At 41.7% G+C, this 27,330-nt stretch overlaps 1 protein-coding gene and 1 long non-coding RNA gene across 26 annotated transcripts in view; both read left to right on the forward strand.

Annotated features, from left to right (window-relative positions):
* The window catches only part of CREB5 (cAMP responsive element binding protein 5), a 397,793-nt gene that overhangs the window by 14,129 nt on the left and 356,334 nt on the right, over positions 1-27,330 (forward strand). The window lies entirely within an intron of this gene.
* LOC138923788 (uncharacterized) lies at positions 10,906-13,331 on the forward strand. Its single transcript, XR_011437912.1, has 2 exons — positions 10,906-11,274; positions 11,430-13,331. It is a non-coding gene; the product is annotated as an uncharacterized lncRNA (long non-coding RNA).

Below are 27,330 nucleotides of genomic sequence, written 5' to 3' on the forward strand. Positions count from 1 at the left end.
TTCTCAAAAAGTTAAACATAAACCTCACGACCCAGCAATTCCACTCCTAGGTATATTCCCAAGAGAAATGAAAACATATGTCCACACAAAGACTTGTACATGAATGTTCATAGCGGGGTTATTCATAATAGCCAAAACGTGAAAATAACCCAAAGTGCATCAACTGATGAATGGGTAAACAATATTTGGTATATCCGTATATTAGAATATTATTTGGTCATAAAAAGAAACGAAGTACTGATACATGCTACAACATGCATGAACCTTGAAAATATTATGCTAAGAAAAAGAAGCCAGACACAAAGGACTACATAGTGTATGACTCCATTTATATGGAAGGTCCAGAATAGAAAAATCCGTGGAGACAGAAGGTAGATTAGTGGTTGCCTAGGACTAAGGGTGGGGCTGGGGACTTGGGGATGACCAGTAAAGGATGTGTGGCTGCTTCTTCAGATGATGAAAATGTTCCAAAACTGATTGTGGTGATGGTTGCACAAATCTGTAAATATTCTAAGGGCATTGAATTGTACAGTTTAAGTGGGTGAATTGTATGATTTGTGAATTATATCTCAATAAATCTGTTAAAAGAAAAGACAACACGTTGTTAAGCAACACATGACTGTATTTTGATCCAACAACTTCTCTACATATTTGGGATTAAAGTGTTAAGATGAGCAGTGGAGAAAGGTTGAGAGGAGCATTACAGACTTTGGCAATAGGAATGGTCAACTATGAAAAATCTTAGAGTAGATACCTTGTGTGTCTCGGCCATACGTCTCTCCCGGGCTATGAGCCCTGACTTCCAGCTTCACCCTGGCCATTTCCTCCTAGAAGGACTGCTGCTGTTCCTGAATTTTCAAATTGTTGAGACATGAACTAATCCTCATAGCATTTCTCCTTCTGACACATCCATTTCACTGGGGGCCACCATCATCTTCTGGCCTCCCAGCTTGAGCCTTCATGACAATCACTAACTTCACTTTTTCCTTGGCCATCATGGACATGTCATTGCCAAGTCTTCTAGACCCCACTTGAGCAATGTCTTGTGATTTTTGTCCTCCTGCCCTGTCTCCTTCTCAACTAGTTCCTTCTATGAACTGAGAGTGAAGGGGAACAGAATTATTTATTGAGTCTTTATTGTGCCTACTCTCTTGATCTACAATGTCACCCTTCATAACAAACCTACCAAGGAGCTGGAGTTACCTCTTTTTATAGATAAGGAAAGTGAGGCTCGGAGGTTAAGGGACAAACCAGTTACTGTGACAAAATCAGTAAATGGTGAAGTTGGGGTTTCGAACCAGCTTTGTCTTCTTTCTGAGCTCAGACTCTATACCTTCTAGCTACTAAATGAGTCTTTCTATTCTATGGCTTTGAACATCTCATGTCCCTGCTCAAGAGCCTTCACTAGCATCTGTTTTAAGGCCCCTAGGCCAGCCCCAGCTAGCATCCTTGTAGGTTTACCCCATATTCAAGCCAGACTCGTAATAAGTCTTGTTTGTGTTGAGTGCCTCTCTGCCATGTTTAGACTCTCCTCTTTCCTGGAACATCTCCTGTCCTTGTCTAGCACACCCTTTCCTCCCCTACCCCTCACCTTCTGCCTGTGCAAACACTCATCTCCTGATCTCCCCAACCAAAAACTGAATGAAAAATTAATTCCTTAGTACTTTATTACTATTTTATCTTATGACATAAAAAAAGCTCATCTTCTCTTGGGATTACCTTTGTATTTGTCATAAATTCCCTCTCCCGGATTGTAAGCTCCATAACAGTAAGAATGGACACTTGCTCAGTTTTGGATTTCTCTCATAGAACCTGGCATATAGTCCCTTACATATGGTAGATGGTTAATTAATCCTGAGTGAGTGGATTCAGGGACACTCGAACATTGTTCTTTGTCATGAATTTCCTGTTATCAGGATGAGATGTTAGATGCCTGGCGAGTGTCTCTGGCAGGATCAGCCTGGGGAGATTCTTTAGGTGTACTGATGGATGTCCCTGTAGCATAAAACTATTGTTAAGCATATTTTATAAATCCAAAAATGGGGTGGGATGAGTAAATCACAGAGAATCTCACAACGCTAAGGAACCATTGATTTTTCATTTTCACATATGCTTCTTTACCTATGTCTAGAGGTGAACATATTTTTTAAATAGTTTTAATTGAAGCATAGACACGTTTTAAAATTCTATTTTTTTCACTTAAAACTATACCACAGGCATTTTTTATGCTGTGACATAGTTTTCAAAACTATGATTATGCATCATATTCCATTGAGTTGCTATATCATAATTTCTTAACCATCCCCTATTGTTTGACATTGAAGTTTGCTGTGGACTTTTTTTTTTATGATTGTAAAAAACATATGACCAATCTTTTGGCAAGAGAAATATGTACTCTGAAACCTTAATCTCCTTCCGCTTATGCTGGTTGGAAAAACCTTCCTTTAGAGTTGAGCTTAGGCAAAATTGTGGCAGAGACCGTTTGTCTTGGGCACCCTCACACTTCTTTTATTCCCTTTGTTTCTGCCTCTCTTCCTCTTAGCACATTCTGTTCCACCATAGTGCCTGTCACAGGAACTCAGGGCTGCCCTCCTCCCTCAGACACCTCCTTGCCTACCACAAACCCTGCCCTCCTTTCCCCTCCTCCTTGCCAGACCTTTTCTTACTTCTCCAGAGCCTCAATCTTGGTAACATATTAGGCACTCAATCTATTTCCTGGGAGGTTATAATTCTATTACAAAAGCACTTCCAGAGATGGCCATGTGGTAACCCACAATGTGCATCAGTAAAAGTATGCCTTGCTCTCTGTAGCTAGAACTCTTCCAGGTTCTAAGGCTATGGCAGTGAACTAACAGACAAAATCTCTATACCAATAGGCAAATATGTCATCCATCATCTAGCAGTAAGTGCTACAGAGAGGACAAAGCCAGGAAAGTGGGTACAGTGTGCTCTTTCACCTTTCAGATGGAGTAGTTAGGGAAGGCCTTTCTGAGAAGGTGACATATGAGTAGAGAGCCGAAGTGAGGGAGCAATTCCTGCAGAGATCTGGAGAAAGCGCTTTCAGGCCACAGGAGCTGCTGGTAAAAGGGCTTTGATGTGTCTGAGGAGCTGCAAGGAAACAGACGTGGAGACAGTGAGGAAAGAGTGAGAGGTGGGAGGTGGCCAGATCATGTCGGGGCTTGCACACCATGCTATGAACGGTGGATAGGAAGCATTTGGAGAGCTTTGAGAAGAGAATCTATCACTTCTAAGGACCTGTCTTGTTGTGAAGAATAGACTATACAGGGGCAGGGGTGGCTGCAGGCAGTCCTGTTAGGAGGCAAGAGATATGGCAGCTTGTATTGGGTGGTTATGGGAGAGGTCATAAGAAGGAGTTTGGCTTATTATGAAGGTAAAGCTGAAAGGACTTACTGATAAATTGGGTGTGGGTATAAGTAAGAAGTCATGGAGGATGCTTAGGTTTTTGACCTGAGACATTTGGACGATGGAGTTACCATCAACTGAGATGAGGAAGATGGCAGGTGGAACAGGTTTGGTAGAGGAGACCGAGAGCTCAGTTTGGGCACGTTATGTGTGAGATGTCCCGTAGACGGTGGGATGCTGAGTCTGGTGTTCAGAGAAGGGGTTTGGGCTGCAGATATGAATAGACCCTGAACAGATCAGGATCACAGTCTTTGGCATCAGATAGGCCAGCCTCAACTCACAGTACACAGTCCCTTACTCAGTGGGCCTCAACCACACTGGAATTTCAGATCTTTGAAAGCTCCAAGTCCTTCTTAATTGTGGGGCCTTTGCATATGCTGTCCCTTCTACCTAGACCATTCCTGCCAGGGCAACTTCTGCTTTTTTCGGATTCCCTAATCTAAATTTGGTCCTGTTAAGTAGTCCCACTATCCTAAACTTTTTCTTAATAGCATTTACAAGTTTCGGATTTATATCCCTTTAAGTGATTTTTAATTTAATTAAAAAATATTTAAAATCTATATGTCTCACTAGAATCTAAATTGTGAAACCTCAGGGATCGTGCATGTTTGGTTCATTACCGTTTTCCTAACATGTAGTCCTGACACATCGGAGACACTTCTTCCATATTTGCTGAATGAATGGATGACTTCTTAATTTATTACTTTACACATGGTATGTTGCAGTTCCTCTGCTTGTAATCATACAATTCCAAGAGTCAACATCCCTAACGATTTTCTTATCTTCTTAAAACATGGACTAATTGATTATTTAATGGCTGCATGTATCTTTTGTGAACAAACGCTTTTCTATCAGGTCATCCGTGAGAAGGGACTGGACTGTGGTTGAAGACTGAATGACCACTTAACTGTGAGGCTGTGAAAAGAAAAGGAATTTAAGACTCATCCAAATCTCCTAATCACAATCCTCCCACCTCCTGTTTTCTTGTCAACAGCTTCGTTGCATTTCTGTGGACGCCTCTATCTAACATTGCCTGACGTTATTTTATAGCGACCTTTGACAAGACCTATTACTTCCCACTTGCCATGTTTAACAGGGGGAAAGAGGCCAGCCATGGCAGGGGAGGGGTGAGGGCATTGGGATGATGGGGTCTGAGCCCGCTGATGACCTCCTGAGGTGGCTTTCGAAAGGTCTGTTGTCTCCAACCTCATCCTGAGAGATTATGGGAAATGATATGTGAGGGAAGAGATTTGATTTACTGAGAAGGGATTGTTAGCTCATGAAAGAGCTCTAGATTTCTGTCTTTGGCAAAGTAGAACTGTATGAAAAACACGATTAAATTAGAGAATGATCTCTTTATTGTCTTTAGAAGTAGAGTGAGCTTTCAGAGGTGGCTGTGTTGTTTGGGAAACACATATACTGATTCCATGGATGCATATTTATGTGTTACACAAGTATACAGAGAGATGGATTGATGTATATGTCAGTTGGAGAATTTCATTAAAAAAAGGCATCATCTTTATAGATAACATTGTCGTGGGAGGTGTCTACTCAACAGATATGTGTTGGGCATTTACAGTGCTAGACATGGAGCTAGGAATTAGAGCAGAGAGGTGAACGACAGGTCTGTGCCTTTGTGGAAGTCATGAAATCTACTGAGATTTACAAATATCTCCTTATCTGTAATATGGAGATAATAATACTACTTAACTTCGTAGTCTTTTTAAGAGGAGTAAATGGCCTTGAATGTGAAAATACCAGTTAGATTTAAAATGCTGTTTAAATTATGAGTGACTTTATGATTGATGTACCAAATATAGTTATCATTCATTTTGGGAAGAATCCTGATTAGTTATTTCTGGTTCTGAATATCCTCTATCCCTGTACAACCTAAGATTCATTCTCATAATTTAGGGAGCTAAAATTTCCTTTCACTATAATCCTAACAAAAGGAAAAGAAAATGTCAAGTGTGTAGTTTTGGTTGTAAGTAATTGTATTAGTTAGCGATTGCTGTGTAACAAATCACCTCCAACCCCCAACATTTATTTATTAACTCAGAGCTTCTGTCGGTCAGGAACTGGGTGTGGCTTCGCCAGGTTCTCTGGTGCAGGGTCTCTCACAAGGTGGTTTCAAGTTGTTGGCCAGGACTGTAGTCATCTTGAGCCTTCACTAGGGACAGATGTGCTTCCAGACTCACATGGCTGTTGCAGGCCTCAGAGGGTGTGCACCCGAGCTTATTTATTTGGCTGTTGGCAGGCTAAGAATAAGCAAGCATTGCAAGAGGGGAAAGTGAGAGATGCAAGTCATAGTCTTTTTCGGTGATCTAATCTCAGAAGTGACAGCTCATCATATTTGCCATATTCTATTCATTAGAAGCAAGTCACTAGGCCCGGCCTGTACTCAGGGGAGGAGATTACACAAGGGTATACCAGAGGACTGGGGTCATTAGGGGACATTGCAGAGATTGACTGCTACAGCAGTACTTGTAAACAATACTATGAGTTAATGCTGTATCTATGGCATTAATAATAATTAATAATAGTACACTATTTGAAATGAAAGAAATAAGGGAAATAGGTACCATCACCCCCCTAAGACACAATAGTTAGGACAGATAGGGGAAGTTGGTATTAGAGCCCTGTAGATTTAGAGTTGCAACCAAGAAAGAATCCTAGTTCGTTCTTTTCTGCTGGCACTGGCTAATGCTTGGACATTTACAACCTCTCTCTATTTTTTAGGAGAGCATTTGAAAGGTCCCTTCCAGATATTGGAGGTCAACAAATGTCGTTCTTTCCTAAGCAAGAGTACCAAATTAAAAATATGTTCATTTTAATTTTCCATTTCATAGGATTGATATGTCCTCTGTTCCCTTATTACTTTTGACCCACCCTTGAAAACAAAGCTGGTCTAATCACTCAGAGATTAAGGGGAAGAAACTTCCAGGCATGGAGGAGACCTAGTTCTGTGGGAATGAGCTTGCCAGGGTTGAGAAAAAGAGAAAAGACCAGTGTGGCCAAAGTGTAGTGGGCAAGGGGGCAAGTGCTGCGAGATGACTTCGGAAGTGAGGCAGGGTGTTAGCCAGGTGGGGGTTTAGATTTCAATCTAAACGCAATGGAGAGCCATTGTAGGGTTTGGGGTGACTGTAAACAGCTGTGATTTTTTTTCTTGGTAATTCTAGTTGCATTAGTTATTGCATCGAGCTGTTTTTGAAAGAAAGATTCTGAAATCTATTCACTGAAAGTCATGCTTGGGCGAAGATGAAGCAAGCATGGAGATTTTCTAATAGAGTGTTGTAATTATGCAACGTGGTTAACACTGAGTTAAAAAGTTGTGTATTTCAACCAGCCAATGGCAAAGGCAATGTGGTGGATGCATTGGGAATGAGGTCCTCGTGTCCTAGGGATTCCTAGTGTTACATGAGTTTCATGTGACAGAACTTACAAGAAATTCATTCAGAAAAACATCCAGTGTAGGAGTCATTTTGGCATATTCTGTGCATATTTTCTCAAACAAGTAGCAATCATTTTTCAGTTGTGTCATTTATGGCTGTTGCCCATAGGTCCTGTGGCTCCTTTCTAACCCGGCAGGCACCGAGGCAACTTGGCAGTGTCATCTGGGATTTTAAAATTAGAGCACACCATTTAAAATAGTGGTCTTGGTGACTTCTCTTTCCTCCAAATTCCCTCTGAAGCTGACTTTGTGAGAAAAAACCCACGAAGAGGAACGACAGGGCATCTAGTTTAACTTATAGTGTAACTAGAAAAGGAAGGTTCTAAAGTTTTAACCCTGGAAATCAACCAATCGTAATGCTAAAATCTACTTGTTGGTGTATTCCTTTCCGAGTTAAGACCAATTTTCGCTGGCTTGAACAATAATGGCGAAAAAAATGTTAACTATACCTTAAATTCAAGGATTCTCTTACTTTCCTTTTTTAAAATTTTAAAGATAAGTGTACTGTTTTCTGATTTTAAAAAAATCTCATAAAAAATACAGAAACATCTAAAGAAGAAAATTCTAACCAAAAATAATCACTGTTTGTGATTTTGATGTATATCCTTTATTAATCTATGTCTTTATCCGTCCGTGTCATCTAACTGTATTTCACAGAGTATTTGCAGGTTTGTTTCTGGATTCTCTTCTACTTAACATCATTTTGTGAACATTTCCTCAAGGTCAAGACTTATGTTTTTAAAACATGATTTTAATGACTGTATAGTCATTAAAATTTACTTCAGTTATTCTGCTTATTATTGGATGCATAATCTATTTCAAATTTTTCCCAGGTAATAAATAATATTGTGATGAACCTTCCTGCACGTAACTCTTTATCTGTATCTCTTATTTTTCCAAAGGAATTATTCCAACAAATGGATTTTGATACATTTTACTAAAAAGCTTTCAAACAGCCTGTACCAATTGTCTCCTCAACATTGAGTTTATGCAGAGGACCTATCGAACCTGACCTCTAATCAGGATTTAGATATTGTCATTCAAAAAGACATATTTCTCAATTTATTAGGTCAAAAATTGTTTTAATTTGCTTTTATGAGATTAAAAGGGATGTTGAACATTATTTTCATTCATTTGCTGGCAATTTGTGAATTGTCTGTTCTTTTCTCTCTGTGCCTTTTGGCCATTCTTCTTTCAGAGTATTAACGTTTTGCTTACTGAAATTTACATTTTTTAATAAAGGAAGAATATGCACCCTTTATCTTCACAATTTAGAGGCACAAAGATAGCCATATATTTTTTAGTATAAAAAGGTTTAAAAATATTTTTCTGGTTCTTAATTCCTGATATAGTGGTTTATACAGGAATCTGTAAATATGTAAACACAGTTTACTTTTAGAATCATGCCACTTCTGCCTGTTATAGGTTCGCTTATACTAATCTTCCTTCTATTTTTCTGCCTGTTTCTCTCTCCCTTCTACTGTAATAAAATTTTTAAAAGATCCAGACTTCTACTTATCTCACTTTATTCAACTACACTTTTAGGTGGCAGCCTGCCAAAGAAACCACAGTCTGAAAAGAATCTCGTCTGAGAACTGAAGGGGGTCAATAGCTTAGTTGAGAGGAATAGTTGACGGAGAAAAAGGACAGCTTCTTGTTTATGCTGCGTAAAGAATGAACTTCCCGTGTCAGCTCCGGGGAGCAGGCTTAGTAGCAAGGCCCTGGGGCTCAGGAATTCCAGGTATCTGACAGCCCGCTCTCTTCTGCCCGTGGCCAGAGGCAACTGTTCATCTTGGCTCCATCTCCGCTGCCTCATTTTATGATGGCGATAATAATGCCTCAAAGGTATGCTCTAATTAATTATTCTTAAAGACTCTGAAAATATAATTACTAATTATCATAACGACTAGATCATTAATTTCTTCATTCTTTTTATAGAATTTTAGTTGAAGGCCAAAAGTCAACGCCTAGAAACATTTATTTGTGGATACTTTTTTGCTTATTACCTTCAAAGATGAAGAAGCTTCTTTATGTTTCTTCTACCCCGTGCTAAGTGAATTCCTTAAAATAGGAAATTTGAAAGTTTGTTGAAAGTATTTAGAAATTTGGAGTTCCGAGTAAAGGGAATGCCAAAAAAAATTATAAAATTTTGTATTTCCACAGGTCATTGTAACTTAATAATAAAATAGCGAAATATTCAAGCCTGTTGATTTTTAAACCGCATTAACTTCTTTTTCCTTCAGTGTGAGCCGTAATCTGGTCACTGGTAAATAATTATGCCTAAGACTATTACCGTTTACCTAGATGTTCAGCAGGAAAGTCATGTGGACGTAAATAATTTAACAAAGGACATGTTCTAAACAGTGTCCCTGGCTTTGATTGTGCAGTTTTAAATTTGAAACTATGTGTTAACTTACTAAAAATCTTTCTGTCAATTCCATAAATTCATAAAATTAATGCGGCTCTGAGTTGAAAATAGTGGAAAGGGTGTATATTAAGCATTGGTGATTTTTGTTTTTCAATGGCATTGTTTAGTTGTGTGTGTGAGCATCTTATTGTTTTAGTTAAATCATAAGCACCTTAGAGTAGGGATCATGTGCTGTAACTCCTCTAAAAGCAGAGGGATGGAATGAATGCTGAATTATCACCTAGGCCACCTGGCTTTTTTATCCTGACTCAACCTATCACCAGCTGTAAGTGTTGGGACACAGGTAACTGCATGCTGCCTCCGTTTCCCAAACTGTAAATGGGAAAATGTACCTTCTCTAATTTACACGGCTTTTGTGAAGCTCAAATGAAGGGAAATCCATAGGAAGGAGTGGATAGTTGAAAGCTCTGTGTGGGCTAGTAAAACTTCAGTGTCGTTTTGTAAGCTTGGTTTATTTCCAGATGTATGATTGTCAGTGGAGATGTGCGTTTTGACCTTTTCCCCTCCATTTTTGCCTGGGAGATTTTGCATACTGATAAGAGCTGGGAGTTGATTTAGCTGAGTTATCATCAGATGTTTCCGGCTCTCGTGGCCTCTAGCTTCTCCTGGGCTGGCCTTAATATGAATGAAGGCCATATCGCGAGCCTCTTAAATTTAAGTGTCAGCTGCATCATCTTCATCAGGAGAAAAATTTCAAACATTCATTTTCTTTGCAAAAGGCAAGTTTTAGTGGCGGAGTCAATTTATTTCTGAAATGATCTCATTTACCTGAATGAGGAGCGCATATTTATTCTCAGGGTAAGTGGCGAGGCTGTATAATTCTCCTGTGACAGATGAACCAAACACTCTGCTGTAAATTACATTTGGCTGGAAGAAGATGCTCTGGTATGAAACCACATTTCTGCCCTGCTTACTTGCTCTTCGTGGGTTGGGGCTGAGAGCTGGAAGATTGGTGACTCTTGGATTTACATGGAAAATGAAAAATATTCTTTAGTGAAACCAGAAAAGGGTGAGTAATACCATCTATACATATTTATATGACAAAGAGGATTTGGGGATGTGACCTGGGTCCAGCCTTTCTCTAGCCAGGAGACTAAAAGTGTCACAGAACATGTCAGAGTGGCTTGTGGCATCACAGTTTATTTTCAAAGGCCTTTTGATAACACAATTAAGCCTTTCCCTTTGTTTTATTTTCAAGTTGCCCTTCACCAGCTACATTAATGTGTCAGAAAGCGGGGATTTTTTGTTGTTGTTTCTGTGAGCCTTCAGTCTCATAAAAATTAAATGTGTGCATTCCTGTAACCTGATACGCCCTCTCCAGTGAAAATCAATGCTTCTTGCCCTTGCTGCTCAAGCTGCAGAGGTCTTACTGTGTCGCCTGTGTCCGTTGTGTGCATTTGTGCATATGACCCTTCGTCACCCATGTTTTCTGATGTTTCTGAAACATATCTGAGACCTCAGCCCCACTGCAAACAATCTGTTGGTTTGTGTTTAGCCTCTCCATGTGTTTGCTACAGAACAGCGTAGGGTGATGGGTTTTTTTTTTTTTTTTTCCTCCCAGTGTTTTCCCTGGAGAGTGAGCACAGAATGGGGCCAGTTTATTACTTGTCTATGTGTTATTTCTTTGGTTGGGGGTAGCGAGATGATCTGAAGAAGATGGATTTCTGGAGGGATAGCAAAATTTAAAAGCGTTTAGTTCCTTTGCAGATTTGAATTCTCTTAGCTTAAATATGCTGAGTACAAAGATTCTGTGACTTGTGATGGCCAATTATTTGCCTGTGCTTAGATGCAATTAATCATTTTTCCCAACCAAGTGGAGTTTCCATCTCAGTTTTCTTCTAGGAAATAATCAAATACTGAATCTTAAGATTAGGTTCCAAAGTAGAGGAAAGACTGAGATTCTCTAAGATTCTACTTAAACTGATGATTGCTTCTGACACGTGGACCAGTCCAGCCTTTCACAGCATTGATGGTGAGATTTAAGGATGTTACCAAGATGATGGGATTTGGGGGCACAGGGTGCATTTATTCTGCTATATAAAATCGCAAAAATTTTCTTGAGGTAACTCAAAGGTTGTGTTAGAGCAAATGATGAATTGTCCCTAATTGTCCTTTCCCCGGTTTCAGGAGGTAAGCCTCAGAAGGTCTTTGGTTTGGTGTGATCCAGTCATGATTTGTCTCCACTTTGGCCTGATGCCACTGACTCAGTAGAACAGCATTCCTCAGAGAACTCAGCTCTTACTCACGAGGTTCCACTTACGTGATGAGCAGAAAGAACCGTCCCAGCCCCAGTGACGTGAATGAGCACCTGAGGGACGTGGCCATAGACTTTATGCTGCTGTCTGTTCACGTAGAGAAAGGGGATTAATCAATTAATTTGATTAATGCCTACTAAATGCCAGGCATTATGTTAAATACTTTACTTACATTGTTTTATTTAGTAGGTGTTATTTCCTCTATTCTGATGAGCAAACTGAAGTCAGAGAGCTGAAGATTTTACCTAAGATCACACAGCTATTAAATGGCAGAGCCAGCATTCACCCTCTCTCATGGGGGCTTCTTTTCCCTGTGCTCTGAGTCACTGTACCATATACGTATTTTCCAAAGCTTGCCAGGAGAGACCACATTCCATCTTCTTCAGATCAAGCTATCTGTATGGCGAAAATACCACTGAAGTCTTGGCTCCACGGATCTTCCTTCCATCACCTTCTACTAATGCGGGATGCTTTTTAGTTCTATCTGCCACCAAATATTTCCCTGAGTGCCTACAAAACCCTAATTTTAGTAACCATTGATTTCAAGAAATGCAATAACAGTACAGCTCTTTTCATCTAACAACAGGAAACTTAAGGTGTAGTGGTACTATAATTTAACTAAATGGAATAGTAACTCCTGTTAGTAGTAGCAGTCATATTCTTAATAACTGTATATAAAGATACAATCCTGCTAACTATAAACAATATCATGTCATCCTACTTCTTAAACGCAGTCGCTCAACATGACTAACGTGTTCAGTATTCTTTGTATGACTGTTTTTGGAATTATAGTCCTAAATCTGTTCTGGAGCAGAAAAAGAGCATAGATATTTGCAAGATCAGAATCTGATACGTTTCAGGCACGGGGTGAATTTACAAACACTGGCATTCATCCCTGCATAATATTTTCCAGTTATCCAAAAAAGGCTTTTCTTCAGGACCCATTTGTGGTTGGGAGGCATTGTGATGCATCATTTATGCAGTGCCTTAAGTGTTTGCTCGGGAGAGTGCAAGAGGCAGAGCGCAAGAATCCTGCCTGAAGCCCTGACTGTCTAGAGACACATTTGCTGTTGTGTAATAGAATTTCATCCAAGAGGAGAGATTGCTTAACTCGTTCATTTCTTGAGAGCTGAGGTTCAGGGTTTCCCTTAACATTTAGATAACCCTGAACATGCTGATTTGTATTTTCACTTGCAATAGACATTCATACTAAAGAGTATGTTTTACATCCTAAGAATGGGATAGGAACAGGAGTGTAGCCTCCCCAGCAAGCTACTGTTACAGTTGGGTGTTGGGAGAGGGCTGCTGGGGATGGACTTGACATCATGGATTCCTAAATTTACACCGTAAAGGGCCTCTTTATATTCCTGTACATTTATATTTGAAAGATTTTCTTTTCTACTTGATAAGTGTTAATTAACTCATTTTAAAAAAGTTAAGGTCATTCATAATGCTCCATCAGGAACTGTGGTAAACATGAGATGGTTGATGTTGCCATACTGAATCAAAAAATTCCAGCTGAAAGTGGACATTTTACTTGGCATCTGAGAGCTTTTTTGTGAATGACTAAATGTTTAAATATATGTAAAGCTTTTGGAAATACTGAAAATAGAACTGGTCTCTGTTATTACTTTCACAGACTGCCTAGGAATCCGGAGACCCCCAAGTGGGGAGCAATTGGATTTAGCAATTGCCATAAATTCCTTTCTACTTCTACCATTCTGTGATTTGTGAGCACTGTTAAAACGAATAAAATTGACCAGTTACAAGTGTACTTCCAACAATGAGTTTTGAAGTCCAGGTCCAACATTTCGTGGGGTGGGGGAAAAGGCAAGTTTAGATACCCCCAGAACTTGGAGAGCAGGGTAAGGGTTTGGGAATGGCTGTGCTTCGGGTGTGCCCTACAATTTTCATTGGTAAGCAACCAAAAGTAGCAATGTCTCTTTGTCATCCTTGACCACAGACAGCTCTACTTGTGATAGCAAACAAAAACAAAAACAAAATCCGGATCCTTCATGTGATGCTTTATCTCCACATCCAGAGTGGACCTTACATCCCCTTTTAGCCCAGGCTCCACATTGCAGGCAGAATGATCTGGAAAACCAAAACTGAGTGTATCAAACCTCTGTTGGGTCTCAACTGCCTATGGGCTAAAATCTAACCTCCTTGGCTTGATGTATGAGGTCTTTGACAATATGACCCTAATCTACACCTGATTCCTTTCTCCCTTATACATTATGAACCCACTACACTGAATTTTGCATCATATTCACAACTACTAGACCTTTCATAAGCCCTTGGCTTTATACATGTTATTCTGCTAACTGGACCATTCTTTCTGGTCAATCTTTGTTGGATAAGTTCCTATAATATCTGGTTAATGTAATAGCATTTATTATATACCAGGCACTCATTTTAATCTTTACAATGAGGTGATTGCCATTATCAGTGCCATTTTGTAGAGGAGGAACCTGGCCCAGAGAGGTTAAGTAAACTTCCCAAAGTCACATAGCCAATAAATGGTGGAGCCGGGATTTGAACCTATGCAGCCTATCACTTCAGGGCCTATATGTACTCTTAACCCCCATGCCACACTGCCTCTCCCCTAAGATGGCCCATCCAAAAGTGAAGGCTGTCCCAGATCCCTCAAGTGGAGTTAGCTCTTCAGTTCTTAAGATTCCCAAAGTGCTTTCTAAAGCATCCTTGTAATAGAATTTAGCAAGTGACATTATCACTTCTGTCTTTCTGGGCCTGTATGATATGTGAGGAATTTGGAATATCATTCAGCTTAATATGCCCAGGGCCTAGCAAAATGCCTGTCACCAGGTAAACACGCAGTAGATCTGTTTCCTGAATGAGTGAATGCACAAACACAGAAGCACTTGTCTTTGCTCAGAAGAGTCAGGATCATCTTTCCTTCTATGACATGCTTCTGGAATATCAGTTGAAAAACACTTTCTTCCTGTCGACTTTACCTGTCTCAGGGGTGCAGAACATTCCAGGAGGAAAACTTAGAGCTCTCAGTTGTCATCTTCACATGACAGTAAATCATTTCCAAACCTTGCAAAGATGCCCATGAATTCTGCTGAGCATCCGTGTAGCTCTCTAGTCTGACGATGCTGATTTATTTAAGTATAGGTTTGGTGCTCTCTGAGAGCTCGCCATCTGCTTAAGTTGTGTTTACTTTAAGTACCAGTCAGCGTTTTCCTGACGAGTTATAGAAAATGGTAGTTCAACTTAATTTTTAAGCGAAGTCTGTTTAAGAATAATTTGTTAATTACTAGTTGGTTGATTTCGTTGCCTTTAAATTAAGGGCTTCGGTTAATATCACATGCTTATTGCCAGCTTGCTGGAAGCCGCTGCAGTGGTGCCCACAGTTGTATGAAATATTGTAGTCCTGTTCTTCTGTGCCAGCCCCTGTGCCCTGCCCCGGCTTTTGAATTTATCTTTAGTTAATTTTACAAGCCTGGAAAGTACCCTGATGGTTTACTAGCTTTAAGATCGCAAGTTGGGAGCTTAATTTAATAGCTACTTATAAAAGCATTTAGGCAGAAATTGGTTATTAGGCCCTCAATATGATGGGGCACACGGAGCCATTTGATCAAGGCTGATTCTTCAGAATACAGGAGAATTGCAGTTAGCACCATTTGGGCTGAAGGGGTTTCATCAACTGCACGCAAGGCGGGATCCAAACCTTGCTGTAGGGTGGCTTGGAGTCCAGTGATTATTTTGGCAAGACAGGAAATATTTGGCAGCCTGTTATTGGGTGGTCCAAGGAGGCTGGCCATGGCCATCAGAAGGGAGCACACTGAGGCTGGGTGAATCTGGATGTGTAATGGTTTTGTAAATGTTTTGGTTTCAATAAAATCCCAAATGTGTTTTATCAATGCATTTTCCCCCTTAATTTTTAGACCCTTGTGTATTTCGGGGGAAATTTAGTCCATATGTTTTTGATTCATTTATACTTAACTCATCAAAATGTTGTTTTCTAAGAGTTATTTGATGTCCAAAAAGACTTTAGAACTTGATTTAAATACCTTCCAATGCTCTTTCCCCCTCCTTTTTAAAAATAGAAAGCCATCTACTCTTGGCAAAACCTAAAGGCACACACACCAAAAGTTTGCATTTGGTTGAAAGCTCCAAGCCCATAAGTGTGTTAAGCTGGGCCAAATGCATTCTCCAGCTCCTGGTTATGTGTGAGCTGTCTTTCTCAAAGGCACAGACAGATCTTTACCTTTTGATAATCTCTGGTGGCTGTGCACATGGAAAGAACTCTAAAAAATAAAATGTCTGCCATTTGCTAGATCTTTGATCTTGGGAAAGCCACTTAACCTCCCTTAGCTTCAGTTTTCCCATCTGTAAAGTTGGGCTATATTTGTCTTGCCTACCTCCTGGAATTGTTGAGAGGATTGAAAGAGCTAATATGAAAGTACTCTGGAAAACAAAAATAGCTCTGCAAGTAGAATCACATCTCTTTTCTTGATGTTATCATTCTATGAATAAAATAATAAATACATACTCAACCTTCAGTGAATATTTCTTTTGTGCCAGGTGGTATGTTACACATTTTATAAATTACTATCTTGTTTAATCCTCATGGTACCTGGTGAAGGGTAGATATTTTTAATTTCTACATTTTGGAAGATAAAACTCCTCTGTGTAATAATGTACCCAAAGTTTTATAGTCTGTGAATGGAAGAGCTAGAATATAGATCCATCCCTTTGTGAATTTTAACCACTGAGTTGTATAGCATCTGGTTGAAGCCATATTAATCACTGTAATGTTGTGACTCAGTATCAAAGTTTACCTTGAGTCCTAACTGAGTCTCTCCGTATCGTTAAGATCACTCAAATTTTATATTACATTCTCTTACTAAATTATTAGAGTTAAGACATATACAATAATATGCTGTTGGCTATATAAATATTAAAAGATCATTCATTACATAAGGTAGTATAGAAACTAGTTTTAATTGAATACCTACTTTGAACCAGACCCTGCAGAGCTCTTTTTATGATCTCATTTAACCCTTATAACTACTCTATGAGGTAGAGACTGTTATTGTCAATAACTGTGAACATCTGGGATTTTACCCTACTTGCAAACTAATAAATTAGCTGATCAGTTTCATGGAGGCTGGCAGAAGATAGGAGACTCCTGGGTCAGAAACGAAGTTCTTACAGCCAGAAAGCCACATCAGCTTCATCTTAGCATCAGTTCCTCTTGTCCTCCAGGTCCTATGAGGGTGATATGGAGTGGCCCAGGTGGATGCTGAGCATGCAGTGGGTTGCATTATAGCTGAGGAGCTCCAAGCTTAGAAGTCCCAATCTCTTTTAATGTTGTGCTAAGCAACCCTGTCTGACTGTCTGACCTTTGCTCTTGAGACAGACATTATCTTTATTATACTGGACAGCAAGCAAACCTGCTCTCTGCTCCAGATGGACACACCAAGTCTATCTTCTAAGACTTTCGCTGTGTAAACATGTTTGAAAAGATTCCGGCCATCAGTGCCTCTGCTTCTAAGACATACATAATGGCGAGAGACCCATGGAAAATTGCCTCCCAACAGTTATTATCTCCATTTTACACAAGGAATCCGGCCTTAGAGAGGTTAAGTCATTTATTCATTCCAGAAATAGTTATTGAGCACCTGTGTGGATTAAGATCATGTAGCTAAAAAGTAGCAGAGAGGGGAGTCAACACAGGCTCTAAGCACTGACTTGTCTCCTTGCCAGCTTATCTGCTCACCTCCTCAGCCATTACCCCTGTTACCTCCCCACCTAAGGACCAATGATATAAAACAGTGATTACCTTAAGATGATAATGACCCTTTGGGAGAAGTGCTTCTCCCTTTGCAGCTTGACCCAGCGCTAGATACCAAATGCAGGAGAGTTGCCTGACGTGGGGGAGTGGTGTTGGCGGATCCTGAGAGAAGTCAGAGTGGTGTTTTGAGATCATATTTAACAGCACACAGAAGACAGTGGTGCTAGGTGATTCGAAATTTAGGCTAAATAGGACTCATTTTGTTATGAAAAATTTAGTTTCATAACTTGGGAATAATTTGGTCTCTGTATAAAATTCAGAAAGTTCTTGTTTCCTCTTGCCCCTCCCACTGATTAGTCAGCATTATTTTATGTTTGTATCATGAGCCCTTTAAATGACTTGACGAAGGTTTGGATACTCTGTGCTGGCTTGTAGGATTCCCCTTGCTGTGTATCTCAGTCGATCTTCCCAGAAATATTAAGTGGCTATGAAGTTTGAGTCTGGGAGAAGGAAAAGGTCTTGGCAGCAACATGACTAGAAGCATCTTTTCCAAAAAAAAAAAAGAGGTCTCCTCCACCCCACAGAAAGGCCTCCCAGGCTGCAAATTCTCTTCTTTCTCAGGACAGGCCCCCCGAGGGAGCTAGTTTGCCAGTTTTCCTAGGACAGTAATAAAGGTGGATCTGGATTAGTGAACAGGGTTGGTATGTAGCTTTGAACTGTGGTGAGGAAATGAAGTGAAACTTAGCTGGTCAACTGTTGACCCTTTCAAGCAAGTGACTTCAGGGGAAACATTTTTCCACTGACATCTCTCCATCAGAGAAGAAGCTATACCTTAAGAAAAAAAAAAAAATGGAGGAAAGAAGCCTGACTGGACGCTCATTTAACCCTGCTGCTGTGCTCATGGACTGGCATAACGCAGTGAGAAATTCTCTCCTGCTGGTCTACTCCTCAGCACCTGAAGCTATTGGCCCTGTGTCCTGAGCTCATTTCAACTCCCTTTGATGCCAGAGAAAATCTAATTAGAGAAGAATTTGAAGGAAAGAATTTTAGAGAGAACTCTGCCACCCTAAAACCACAGCAGAGTAGGGACATGACTCTTCCTTGTGAGGCCATCACTGCCAAGGGTTTCTTCCTAATCTTGAATGTTAAACAAAAAGGAAGTTTACACATAAACTCTCTGTGACGAAGCCAGGCCTCTTTCAGAGCAGATGTTTCTAGAACCATTTGTCTTGCAAAAGAATTCTCTCTTCAGACATGTTCTGTCTATCTGGTTCTAGACGAGGCTGCGGAGGGGGAAATTACTTTGTGTACCTTAACAGCAAGGTCAAGCAGAGAAAGAAAGTGAGCATCTTTGGAGCAAGGTTTCGTTTAGAAATGAAAGTGGGTCTCAGGAGCCCACTTTCTCCCAATATTCTCCCAATATGCTTAACAGGGTGAGGGGATGGTTGCTGTTGCGCTCAGAATCTCCAAGGCCTGTTCATGGCAGTGGCAAAACAACCTCAACAAACCAAACCCCAGCAGACAATGTGTGAAGTGTTAGTTCATAATTACTTAGTTCTGCTCCTCTTCCCTGAAGAAGCCTTTAGAGCAGTTGGGGTGCTTTTCCTTGAGCGAACAATGCAAGATGCTCACAAACACATGGGGCTCCAAAGAAACCTTTAGTGCAGCCCATCTTCCCCTCCCGCTCTGTTCCTTTTGACGGCTCTGCCCACAGTTTCCTTATTGTTGTTTTGGGTTGATCTGTTTGTTTTGGGTCCCCCCCTCCCGCCAGCTCCGGGGAGCTGTACACACACTGGAGCATTTGGGGCTGACTTGGCAGGATGATGTGGCTGCCGGCGGCTTCCAAAATAATGACACTAGTGAAAATATGAACCAAATGTTCCTTGTATGCTAGGGTGTGAAGTCTCCATCACGCCTCTCTCTGAGAGCAGAGAGCACGAAAGAACCAGGCAGTTTTGGGTCTCTGTGCTGGCTCTGCCTCTTAATAGCTGGGAGACATCTCTGAACCCAATTCTTTATCTGTAAAATAGCAATCATCTTACCCACTTCAAAAAGGATGCCACTGGGGTTAAACAAAGTCATTCACTGAGTGCCTCCTACGTGCCAGATAGTGTGTGTTGGAGTGGCTTCCCTACTGAAGCATCAGTACCTCCAAGGCAAAGCCATTTCTTATTCTTACCTGCCCAGTACCTGGCACATATCTGTTTTTTGAAACATGGCAAACAGTAAATGCTCAACAAATGCCAGTTCTGTTTTCCATAATCCTTTGTTGACAAGTCTTGCCGTTCACATGTGACAGGTTACAGTGGTGTGTTCCACGGGGACTGATCCCAGGAAAGGAAGCTTCCCTTTGTACGTCTGTTCCTTTAGTTGCTACAAACATACAAAGGGAGAAATGTGGACCAACCAACTCAGTCTCTTAGGGCGTTCGTCCCCTTAATGTAGCCATTTGCTGCAGTTGAGCCAGCCTCAATGATCCTTAGCCATGTTTGTGATGGAGAAAGCAGTGCCAGAGAATGTTCACTCAGCGTGTCTCGGAACATAGACCCCACACATGCACCTACTTGGGGGGAGTGAATGGTGTTTGTGTAGGGGTGTTGGGGGGGGCACAGCAAGGAGAGCAAGGTAAAGAAGTTGATGACTCAAGGGTCTTTTATTTTCCTTGACATTTCTGAAAGGTGGCTTCTGATTACACAACTGTCCCACATTCCTAGCCGACCTCAGGTACACCTCAGGCCTTCTCTTCTTCCCAGTGGCTTCTTCCTTTGACTTGGAGCAGATATTTATAAAGATCAGAATCTACTAAAGAAGGAGACAAAAAGTAGCAAGAAACCACTTCAATGAGTGAACTTTTTTGAGGGGGGGTGTATGTGTGGTTTTATTTTTGTTGCTTCCAATTTTTTTTCAGATCTGCATAATTTAGTGTTGGACGCCTCAGAGTTCGCTTGACTCTCGCAAGATCCCTGGCCCGTGGGCCTTTCATTCTCCAGACTGCACTTCCCATCTGGGCCCAGGACCCTTCCGTGTGAGTGCCATGGAGCTGGTGGGTTAGCTGTGGCATTTACCACCTCCTTCATGTGCCCTCTGGAGGACTTTTCAGACATTGAAGCAGGTCTTTAACCTCCTGAAGTCTTTGGATGGCTTGACTGGTTGCCTGTTGTGACTTCCACAACATGTGAACCCTGAATCTTTTAGTCTTTGGAGGATTGATTGAGACAGAGGAGGGGGGAATTGATAAACCAGTAGGGTTTACACTCATAGTCTGAAAACATAAGTCAAACAAAACCCTACAAACAACGTGTGAAGCGTTACTTCCAAAATTACTTGGTTCTATTTTCAGAGTTTGAGTGCAAACCCAGGAACGTGGACCCTGGGGCCAGGCAGCGTGAGAGATGATTTAGTCTACCCTTTTCACTTTGCAAATGTCGAAACTGAGGCCCAGAGGAGCAGAGCCATGGCTGGGACGCAGGCCTTGCGATTCCTTCTTTGTGGTTCTTTCTGTTGTTTTCTGCTCACACACCTATCCTTGACTGAGGTAGAAATGAAACTCTGGCATCTTAAACAATTCTTAATCACTTGCCACCCCTCTTACCTTTTTGAAAATGGCATTTTCCTGCTATTCATCTGGGCCAAGTTTCTCCTCCCTTCGTCTCTTCCTTGTAGCCTGCGCACATGGAAGCAGAGTAAATCACATGCAAAGAACATAAGTTAAAAATCACCATTTTCCCTGGCCACTCACCAGAGATAATTTTTTCTTACTGGTTCTGTTTTTGTTTTTTCTGGAAGTGGCTGCCAAACTCTCAATAACATGCTCATATCTATATTTCTTTCGTTATCATCTTTTTACAACGTCTGTTAAGTCTCTGCTTGGAAAGATGGGGATTTAGTTCAGTCGCCCTGCTTCTTCTCTACCTCCCGCCTTCTCTCCGTGTGCCATTATTACTTCTACTCCTATTGGTCGCCTGTGCCTTGAAATTATAACTTGCACCTTCACTTTGCATCCCATCAACTTCCAATTAATTTCTTAAGATGAAGCCCTGAGTCCTCTGAGGATCCTTTCCTGACCCTCTTCCCTTCCACCTTCCACCTTCGGTCAGCTCCGTAGTTACTTTCACATTGTTCACCTCTCCATTCTGTCTTGCAACCGTAACCATGTCTTCTGTGCGCTGGTTAACTCTAAAAGTTGAAAACCAATGAATAGCATTTATATATTATGACTATGCAATTTTTGTTTGTTGTTTGGTCAAATAATCTATCAAGATCCTTCTTTGGGGACAATGTCATAACTGGAGGACCTGTCAAAGAGGACTGTTCCTAACATCAAGGTCATGATTGGCTTTTTTAAATGTTTTATTGGTTGCTCAAAATCATTTGACCAAGGTTGATAACTCGGTCAGTTTCTCCTGAGAAGATCCCTGTCAGCCTTTCCTCTCATTTTGTTCCTATTTCTTTCTCGCATCTCCCTCCCGTGCTTCATGTGGCAGTGAAATGGAGTGAACTACTCCTGGGTTTTCTTAGACTTGGGGACTGTCCAAATTTGGAGAGCTAATCTGCGAGGTGAGCTCAGTCAACGATGAGACTGAATCTTTGGCCTTCCTTTGGCCCACTGAAAAGAAAGAATTCGTGCCCTGCAATAAGAAGACAAGCTGTTATTTTGGAGAATCAATTGATATTGCTGATGAGTTTAATTTTCTCTGTCTATTTATTTACTTTTGGTCTTTTCTTCCTAAAGGAGGATGTCAATATAATAGGCGCTGTTTGTTTGGTGGATCCTGTTGTGATTGATAATAATGATTCTGATGCTTTCTGTTGGACCAAGATAATAAAAAGCTCAAGGGTATTTATAATATGCCTAACTGGGTTTTAAATCAATTAGTGGGTATCGAGGGCTTTTATATAATATGTCACTAGAAACAGCTACTTAAGGAAGAGCCTGGAAAATCTCAAAAATTATCCCAGTTCGAATGTGTGATACCTGCTGTTCTAAACTGCTGTTCTGATACTTGATTTGTATGTTATGTGTAAATTGAAATAGATAATTTACCAAGCTTGTAATTACTCATGCTGAAGAAAATATGCAATTAGGAAATGCCCAACATAGATTTAGAAAAGGGTATTCGCAGCAGCTCAAATGGTTGCTGTTAAACCATAATTTTCCCCAGATAGTGGATTGCCACAGGAGCTGAATCTGCTTGGCCAGATGCCCCACCTCATCATAGCTTTGCATCTTCTTCTCTCTGTCTGTGAATGTTGGATGGGAGAAGAGAAACATGGGGTAGCAGGAGATGAAAACTGGCTCTCTAGGGGCTGGCCCCATGGCTGAGTGGTTACGTTTGCACACTCCGCTTCCGTGGCCTGGGGTTCATCAGTTCAGAACCTGGGCTTGGACCTGCACGTGGCTTGTTGGGCCATGCTGTGGTGGCGTCCCACATGGAAGAACTAGCATGACTTAAACCTAGGATATACAACTATATACTGGGGCTTTGGGGAGAAAGAACAACAACAACAACAACAAACTGGCTCTAGATTTGTCCCAAGTCTTGGCAATATGTTGAAAATGGCTTATAACATGTATTTTCTTCATTCATGAGTCCTTTTGAAACAGTAATTTTCTTTTTATATGATTGGATATTTGGAGTCGATGACAAAGTAGGTACGTATTCCTAAGGCATTATAAACCTGAGAGCAGAGGAGCCCTTGCTATGTGGCAAGCGTCCACCATTTGTAGGTCTACAAGGAATCCAAGGTCTGTAAGGGAGAACCAAACTCTTTCTTTGTGCCTCCTGTCAAGGTGATTTGGGGGAAAAAAAAAAGGTCATCAATTCTTCTGATGTGCTTCACAAGTCCGCTAGCACTAGCTGTGATCTGGAAAACTGTAGGAGTGTGTGGCATGTGTGTATGGAGAGGATGTGAGGTGCATGAAGGCAAGTAGAAGTAAGAATACGATTGGGAGGGTCCCAGCTTCGGAATCTCTCTCCTGAGGGAACTCCCTCGTAATTTGTGCATGCATTGAAATATCTTTATTGGAAAATGACTATTCTATATTGTGGCTGCCATTTAACATTCCTCAGACCTAAAGTGACAGCAGCTGTATTAGCCTTTCTGTGCAAGCCTTTCTATGGTTTGGGCATAAACAAATAGAGCCCAGGCTGTTCTGATCTTTTATAATTGATCTAGATTCCAGCCACTTCCCAAGGATGCCATTCTGTTCTTTTGCCAAGTGTATGTGTGTATATATATTTTTGTTTGTTTTGTTTTGTTTTTTTTTCTCCTGGGAAATTAGTCTCAGGTGAAGCTGATTGTGGGACTGTAGCTTAAAAACAGTGGGATCTGAATACGTCTAGAGGTTGCCTGGTGTGTGTGTGTGTTCATGTGCACACATGTGCTGTGGGTATACAGTGAGGTAGGACAAGGAAGATCAAGACTGTGTGGGCACAGAGGTATGGCACCCCTACAGGAGCGTCGCTATTCAGGTCCGACTCTCTAGAGGGGGTTGCTAACCTGGTCTTTCCATCCCGGGTCCTGGGAACTTGGATGTAAATGTGGGTTGGGTTTATATACAGTTAAAGTTCTTTAAAAACGACTGATGGGTTTTGTGAGGATCCCTGAGCTCACATTCTTGACTAAACTCCCTAGGGTTTCCTAAACAGATCATGTATTTTAAAGGGTATACGTATATAACATACACACATTTACAGCAATTGCATGTTGTACGTAGGTGTCACTGCTGCGTGTTCTGGCATTAGCTGCCAGTCCTCTCGACAAGGAAATAGGTCTCTGCCCCCATCCTCCGCTTTTCCTACACTGTCTGTTCGTCCACCTCTGAGCCCTCCAGCCCATCTTAGACTGGTGATTTCTTTCTATCGTGGATGTTAGCATTACTGCACAGTCTCAGCTCTTTGCCTTCAGTTACTCCAAGTTATGTTTCCCCATTCCATGTCTCCATTATCTCTAGCCCTATCAGATAAAATTATCCCTCTTTATGACAAATATTTTATTATAAACTGTTCCAATCTTGCAATGAATCTTATAGATAAAAAACCTACCGTAGACACATTATTATAAAAAAGGCCTAAATATAATAAAAGAAATGTAATTTTAATAAAATAATATGTATTTATATCAGTCGGGGTCCTGACAGGGAAGAGATAGTGCAGTAAAAAAGAGTTTAACTGAAAAGACTTGAACGAATGTGAGGCAAAGTGAAGGGAACCAATCAAAGATAGTGAGGGACACAGAGACGGGGGCCAGCTGGAAGCTCTTACCACCACTGGGCCCACAGGAGCCCCATGAGAGCTGGAGCTGGAAGAGGCGAGGCAGCACCAGACCTCAGGGTAGGAAGGAGGGCAGCGGGGAAGGAATACCCCAACCTCTCTCTCCTCCCACTCTCAGATCTCCTGCCACTGCCTCTCATTGACTGAATGCCGGAAGCCAGAGGGCAAGGGAGCCTGGGGGAGGCAGTCTGTAGAGCTCAGCCTCCTGATGCAGAAAGCAGGACAGAGAAAGGCAGAGAATGGGTCAAGGTTGGGTGGATAAAATGGAGAAACCAACACTGTATAGCAGTACGCACATGCTGGGTGCTGCTATCCTGGAGGACTGAGTGAAGGGTCCAATCCTTGCACCTCAGTGTGTGATTTCCCTATGAAAACGGGAATTCGACCAATGTGTTGCCAACTCTGGTGTTCTCAAATGGTGAACAACTTTTGGTGAAGTTGCAAATTAACCCAAATGCCATCTTTGCTTTCCAGGTTGTATCTCTGAATTTCCAGCTTGCACTTCTGAAAATTTCAGCGTATACTAAAATCATGCAAAAGTACACTTAGTTTCTACATATCAAATTGAGTTAGTTTCTCATATAATTTTGAGTGTTTTTTTCTTCTACCTGAATGGCATTTGAGAGTTGGGTGGCGGAGTGCTGGGCAAGTGTCTGTTCTAGAGGAGTGTCTCATTTATTACAGGACAATTGGCATCTCTGACCCCCACCCACTAAATGCCCACAGCACCCCTCCAATCATGGTAAAAACCAAAGTGAAGCACCTAACAATTTTCAAAATGCCGTCAGGATAGGGCCTGCCCTGCCACGAGCCATTGCTCAGCTATTTTTGATGCCATTTACTATGTCATCACCCATGAAATTGCTAGAGGCAATTTCCTCCAGTGCAGTTGGGGTAAAACAAAAGAAAATCTCTAAATTGAAATGCTGTGTTCTTCACTTTGCTGGGGCGAGAGGGGTTTTGTAAACCTTTTTGCTGGGAAAGCATATGGTCCATGCTAGTTGCTATCTGGGAGACTCTCATCCAATTCTTATTCCTGTAAAAGTCTTCTCCTCGCCCCTGTCCTAATGTGTTCCCGTCCAGCGCTCCCTCCCCCTGCCAGAGCTGTGGTGGTTGTAGCTAAAGTGGCCCAGCCACTGCTTTCTGGGGCATCAGGCTAGCCTGAATGTGGGCTCTCGAGGATCCGTGATGACAGGCGCCAGCATCAGTCTCTGCTGTTCTGCCATCCTATCAGCATTCCTCTGTCTTCTCCCAGGACTTCTCTTCCAGTTTCCCTCCTCATCCATGTTGGCTGTGTTGCCCCCCACTGCCACCTCATGGCATTTATGGATGCCACACCTCCACCTGAGCCTAATAATCTGGGCAGTTTCTGTCCTGATCGGTCAGGATCAGTCTACCTGTGGCTCCACCCTCCCCTTATTACTTTGACACTCACTTGTCAGTGTCCGTGTCTCAGGGCCCCAAATCCCCCTGGGGTGAACATTATTCCTAGGGTATGCTATTCAGGGCATAAAATTCCTTTTCTAAAGGACTGAGATGCAAGTATGCCAAAGCTATTTTACAATTTGAAAGAGCTGGTATGCCACCTGAACAGTATCTTCATCACTTGGAGGCTCTGGCCTATTGTAATGGAATGTGTGTGACATAGGTCTTGTTGGCTGTGGAGGGCTCAGTATACTGGTACCCACTTCCACATCTCTCTCTGTCATGGGTGATGAAGTGATGACCTTATAGTGGCTTCAGCACACCACCACACTCGTCCTCGAACAGGGCTCCCTTGTCATTGTGCAGTGGCATCTGACCACCCCCGTAACATGAGTTAAGACAGTACTTCTACCACCTTCTGTTCTTTTAATCAGACAAAGAACAGAAGCTTTAAATGTAGCATTTGACAAAAGAAGCAGTGTAGGAGGTAAAGCCACACATGAAACCTGCCTCAAGTCATCAGTTACATGTGTGAAGGCATTAAAATTGTTCACTGATAGTAGGTGTGTGTCAATTCCCAGACATATTTTGAAATGCCTGCTATGTGGAATGCTCTGGGCTAAACTCCATGGAGTTGCAGAGATGGACGAGAACGAGAGCGCTTGCTATCTGGAGGAGGAATCAGGCCAGCAAATAGAGCGGTTCATTATGATTTGGGAGTGGACAAGGTGGGGTGAAGGGGGTAGAAATTTTCTTACGGTGGCATTTGAGCCAAGTCTTGAACGTAGAACAAGATTTTAGTAAACGTAGAAGGGAGACAGGGTGGTGCTGACTAGCAGGAGAAAAATGCTATTTTTTTAATTTGGCAAATTAAATGCCAGCAGCGTGTGGCAGGCTCAGGTCACGGCAAGAGATTCCCGATTGCAGATTTGTAGGATTTCTGCAGCTGTGAGCCCAGCGGGGGATGAGAGTTGGGCTGGACAGCAGAGCCTTGACTGTCCTGCTCAGGAGTGCAGACTGTGCTTCGGGGCTTTGATGCCTCAGGCGGGCACTGAGGAGGGGGTGAAACACAATAAAACCAGAATTCCAGGAAGATGGCCCTGGGGCAGCGTGAAGGAGGGATTGCAGAGGTGAGGAAGCAGGAAGGAGATGGTTAACAGGCCACTGTAATAGCTCTGGCCAAGATGATGTGGGCAAAGGGCCTGCGTGTACTTATGTCAGATACTGGTGGAGAGTTGCATGCGTCGTACATCTCAGTAATGATGGAGGAATGACTGATACCTTTATTTCCTTTCTTACTTTGTAAGAAG

This window comes from Equus caballus, chromosome 4 (assembly GCF_041296265.1).
Source record: "Equus caballus isolate H_3958 breed thoroughbred chromosome 4, TB-T2T, whole genome shotgun sequence".
Taxonomy (NCBI): Eukaryota; Metazoa; Chordata; class Mammalia; order Perissodactyla; family Equidae; genus Equus; species Equus caballus.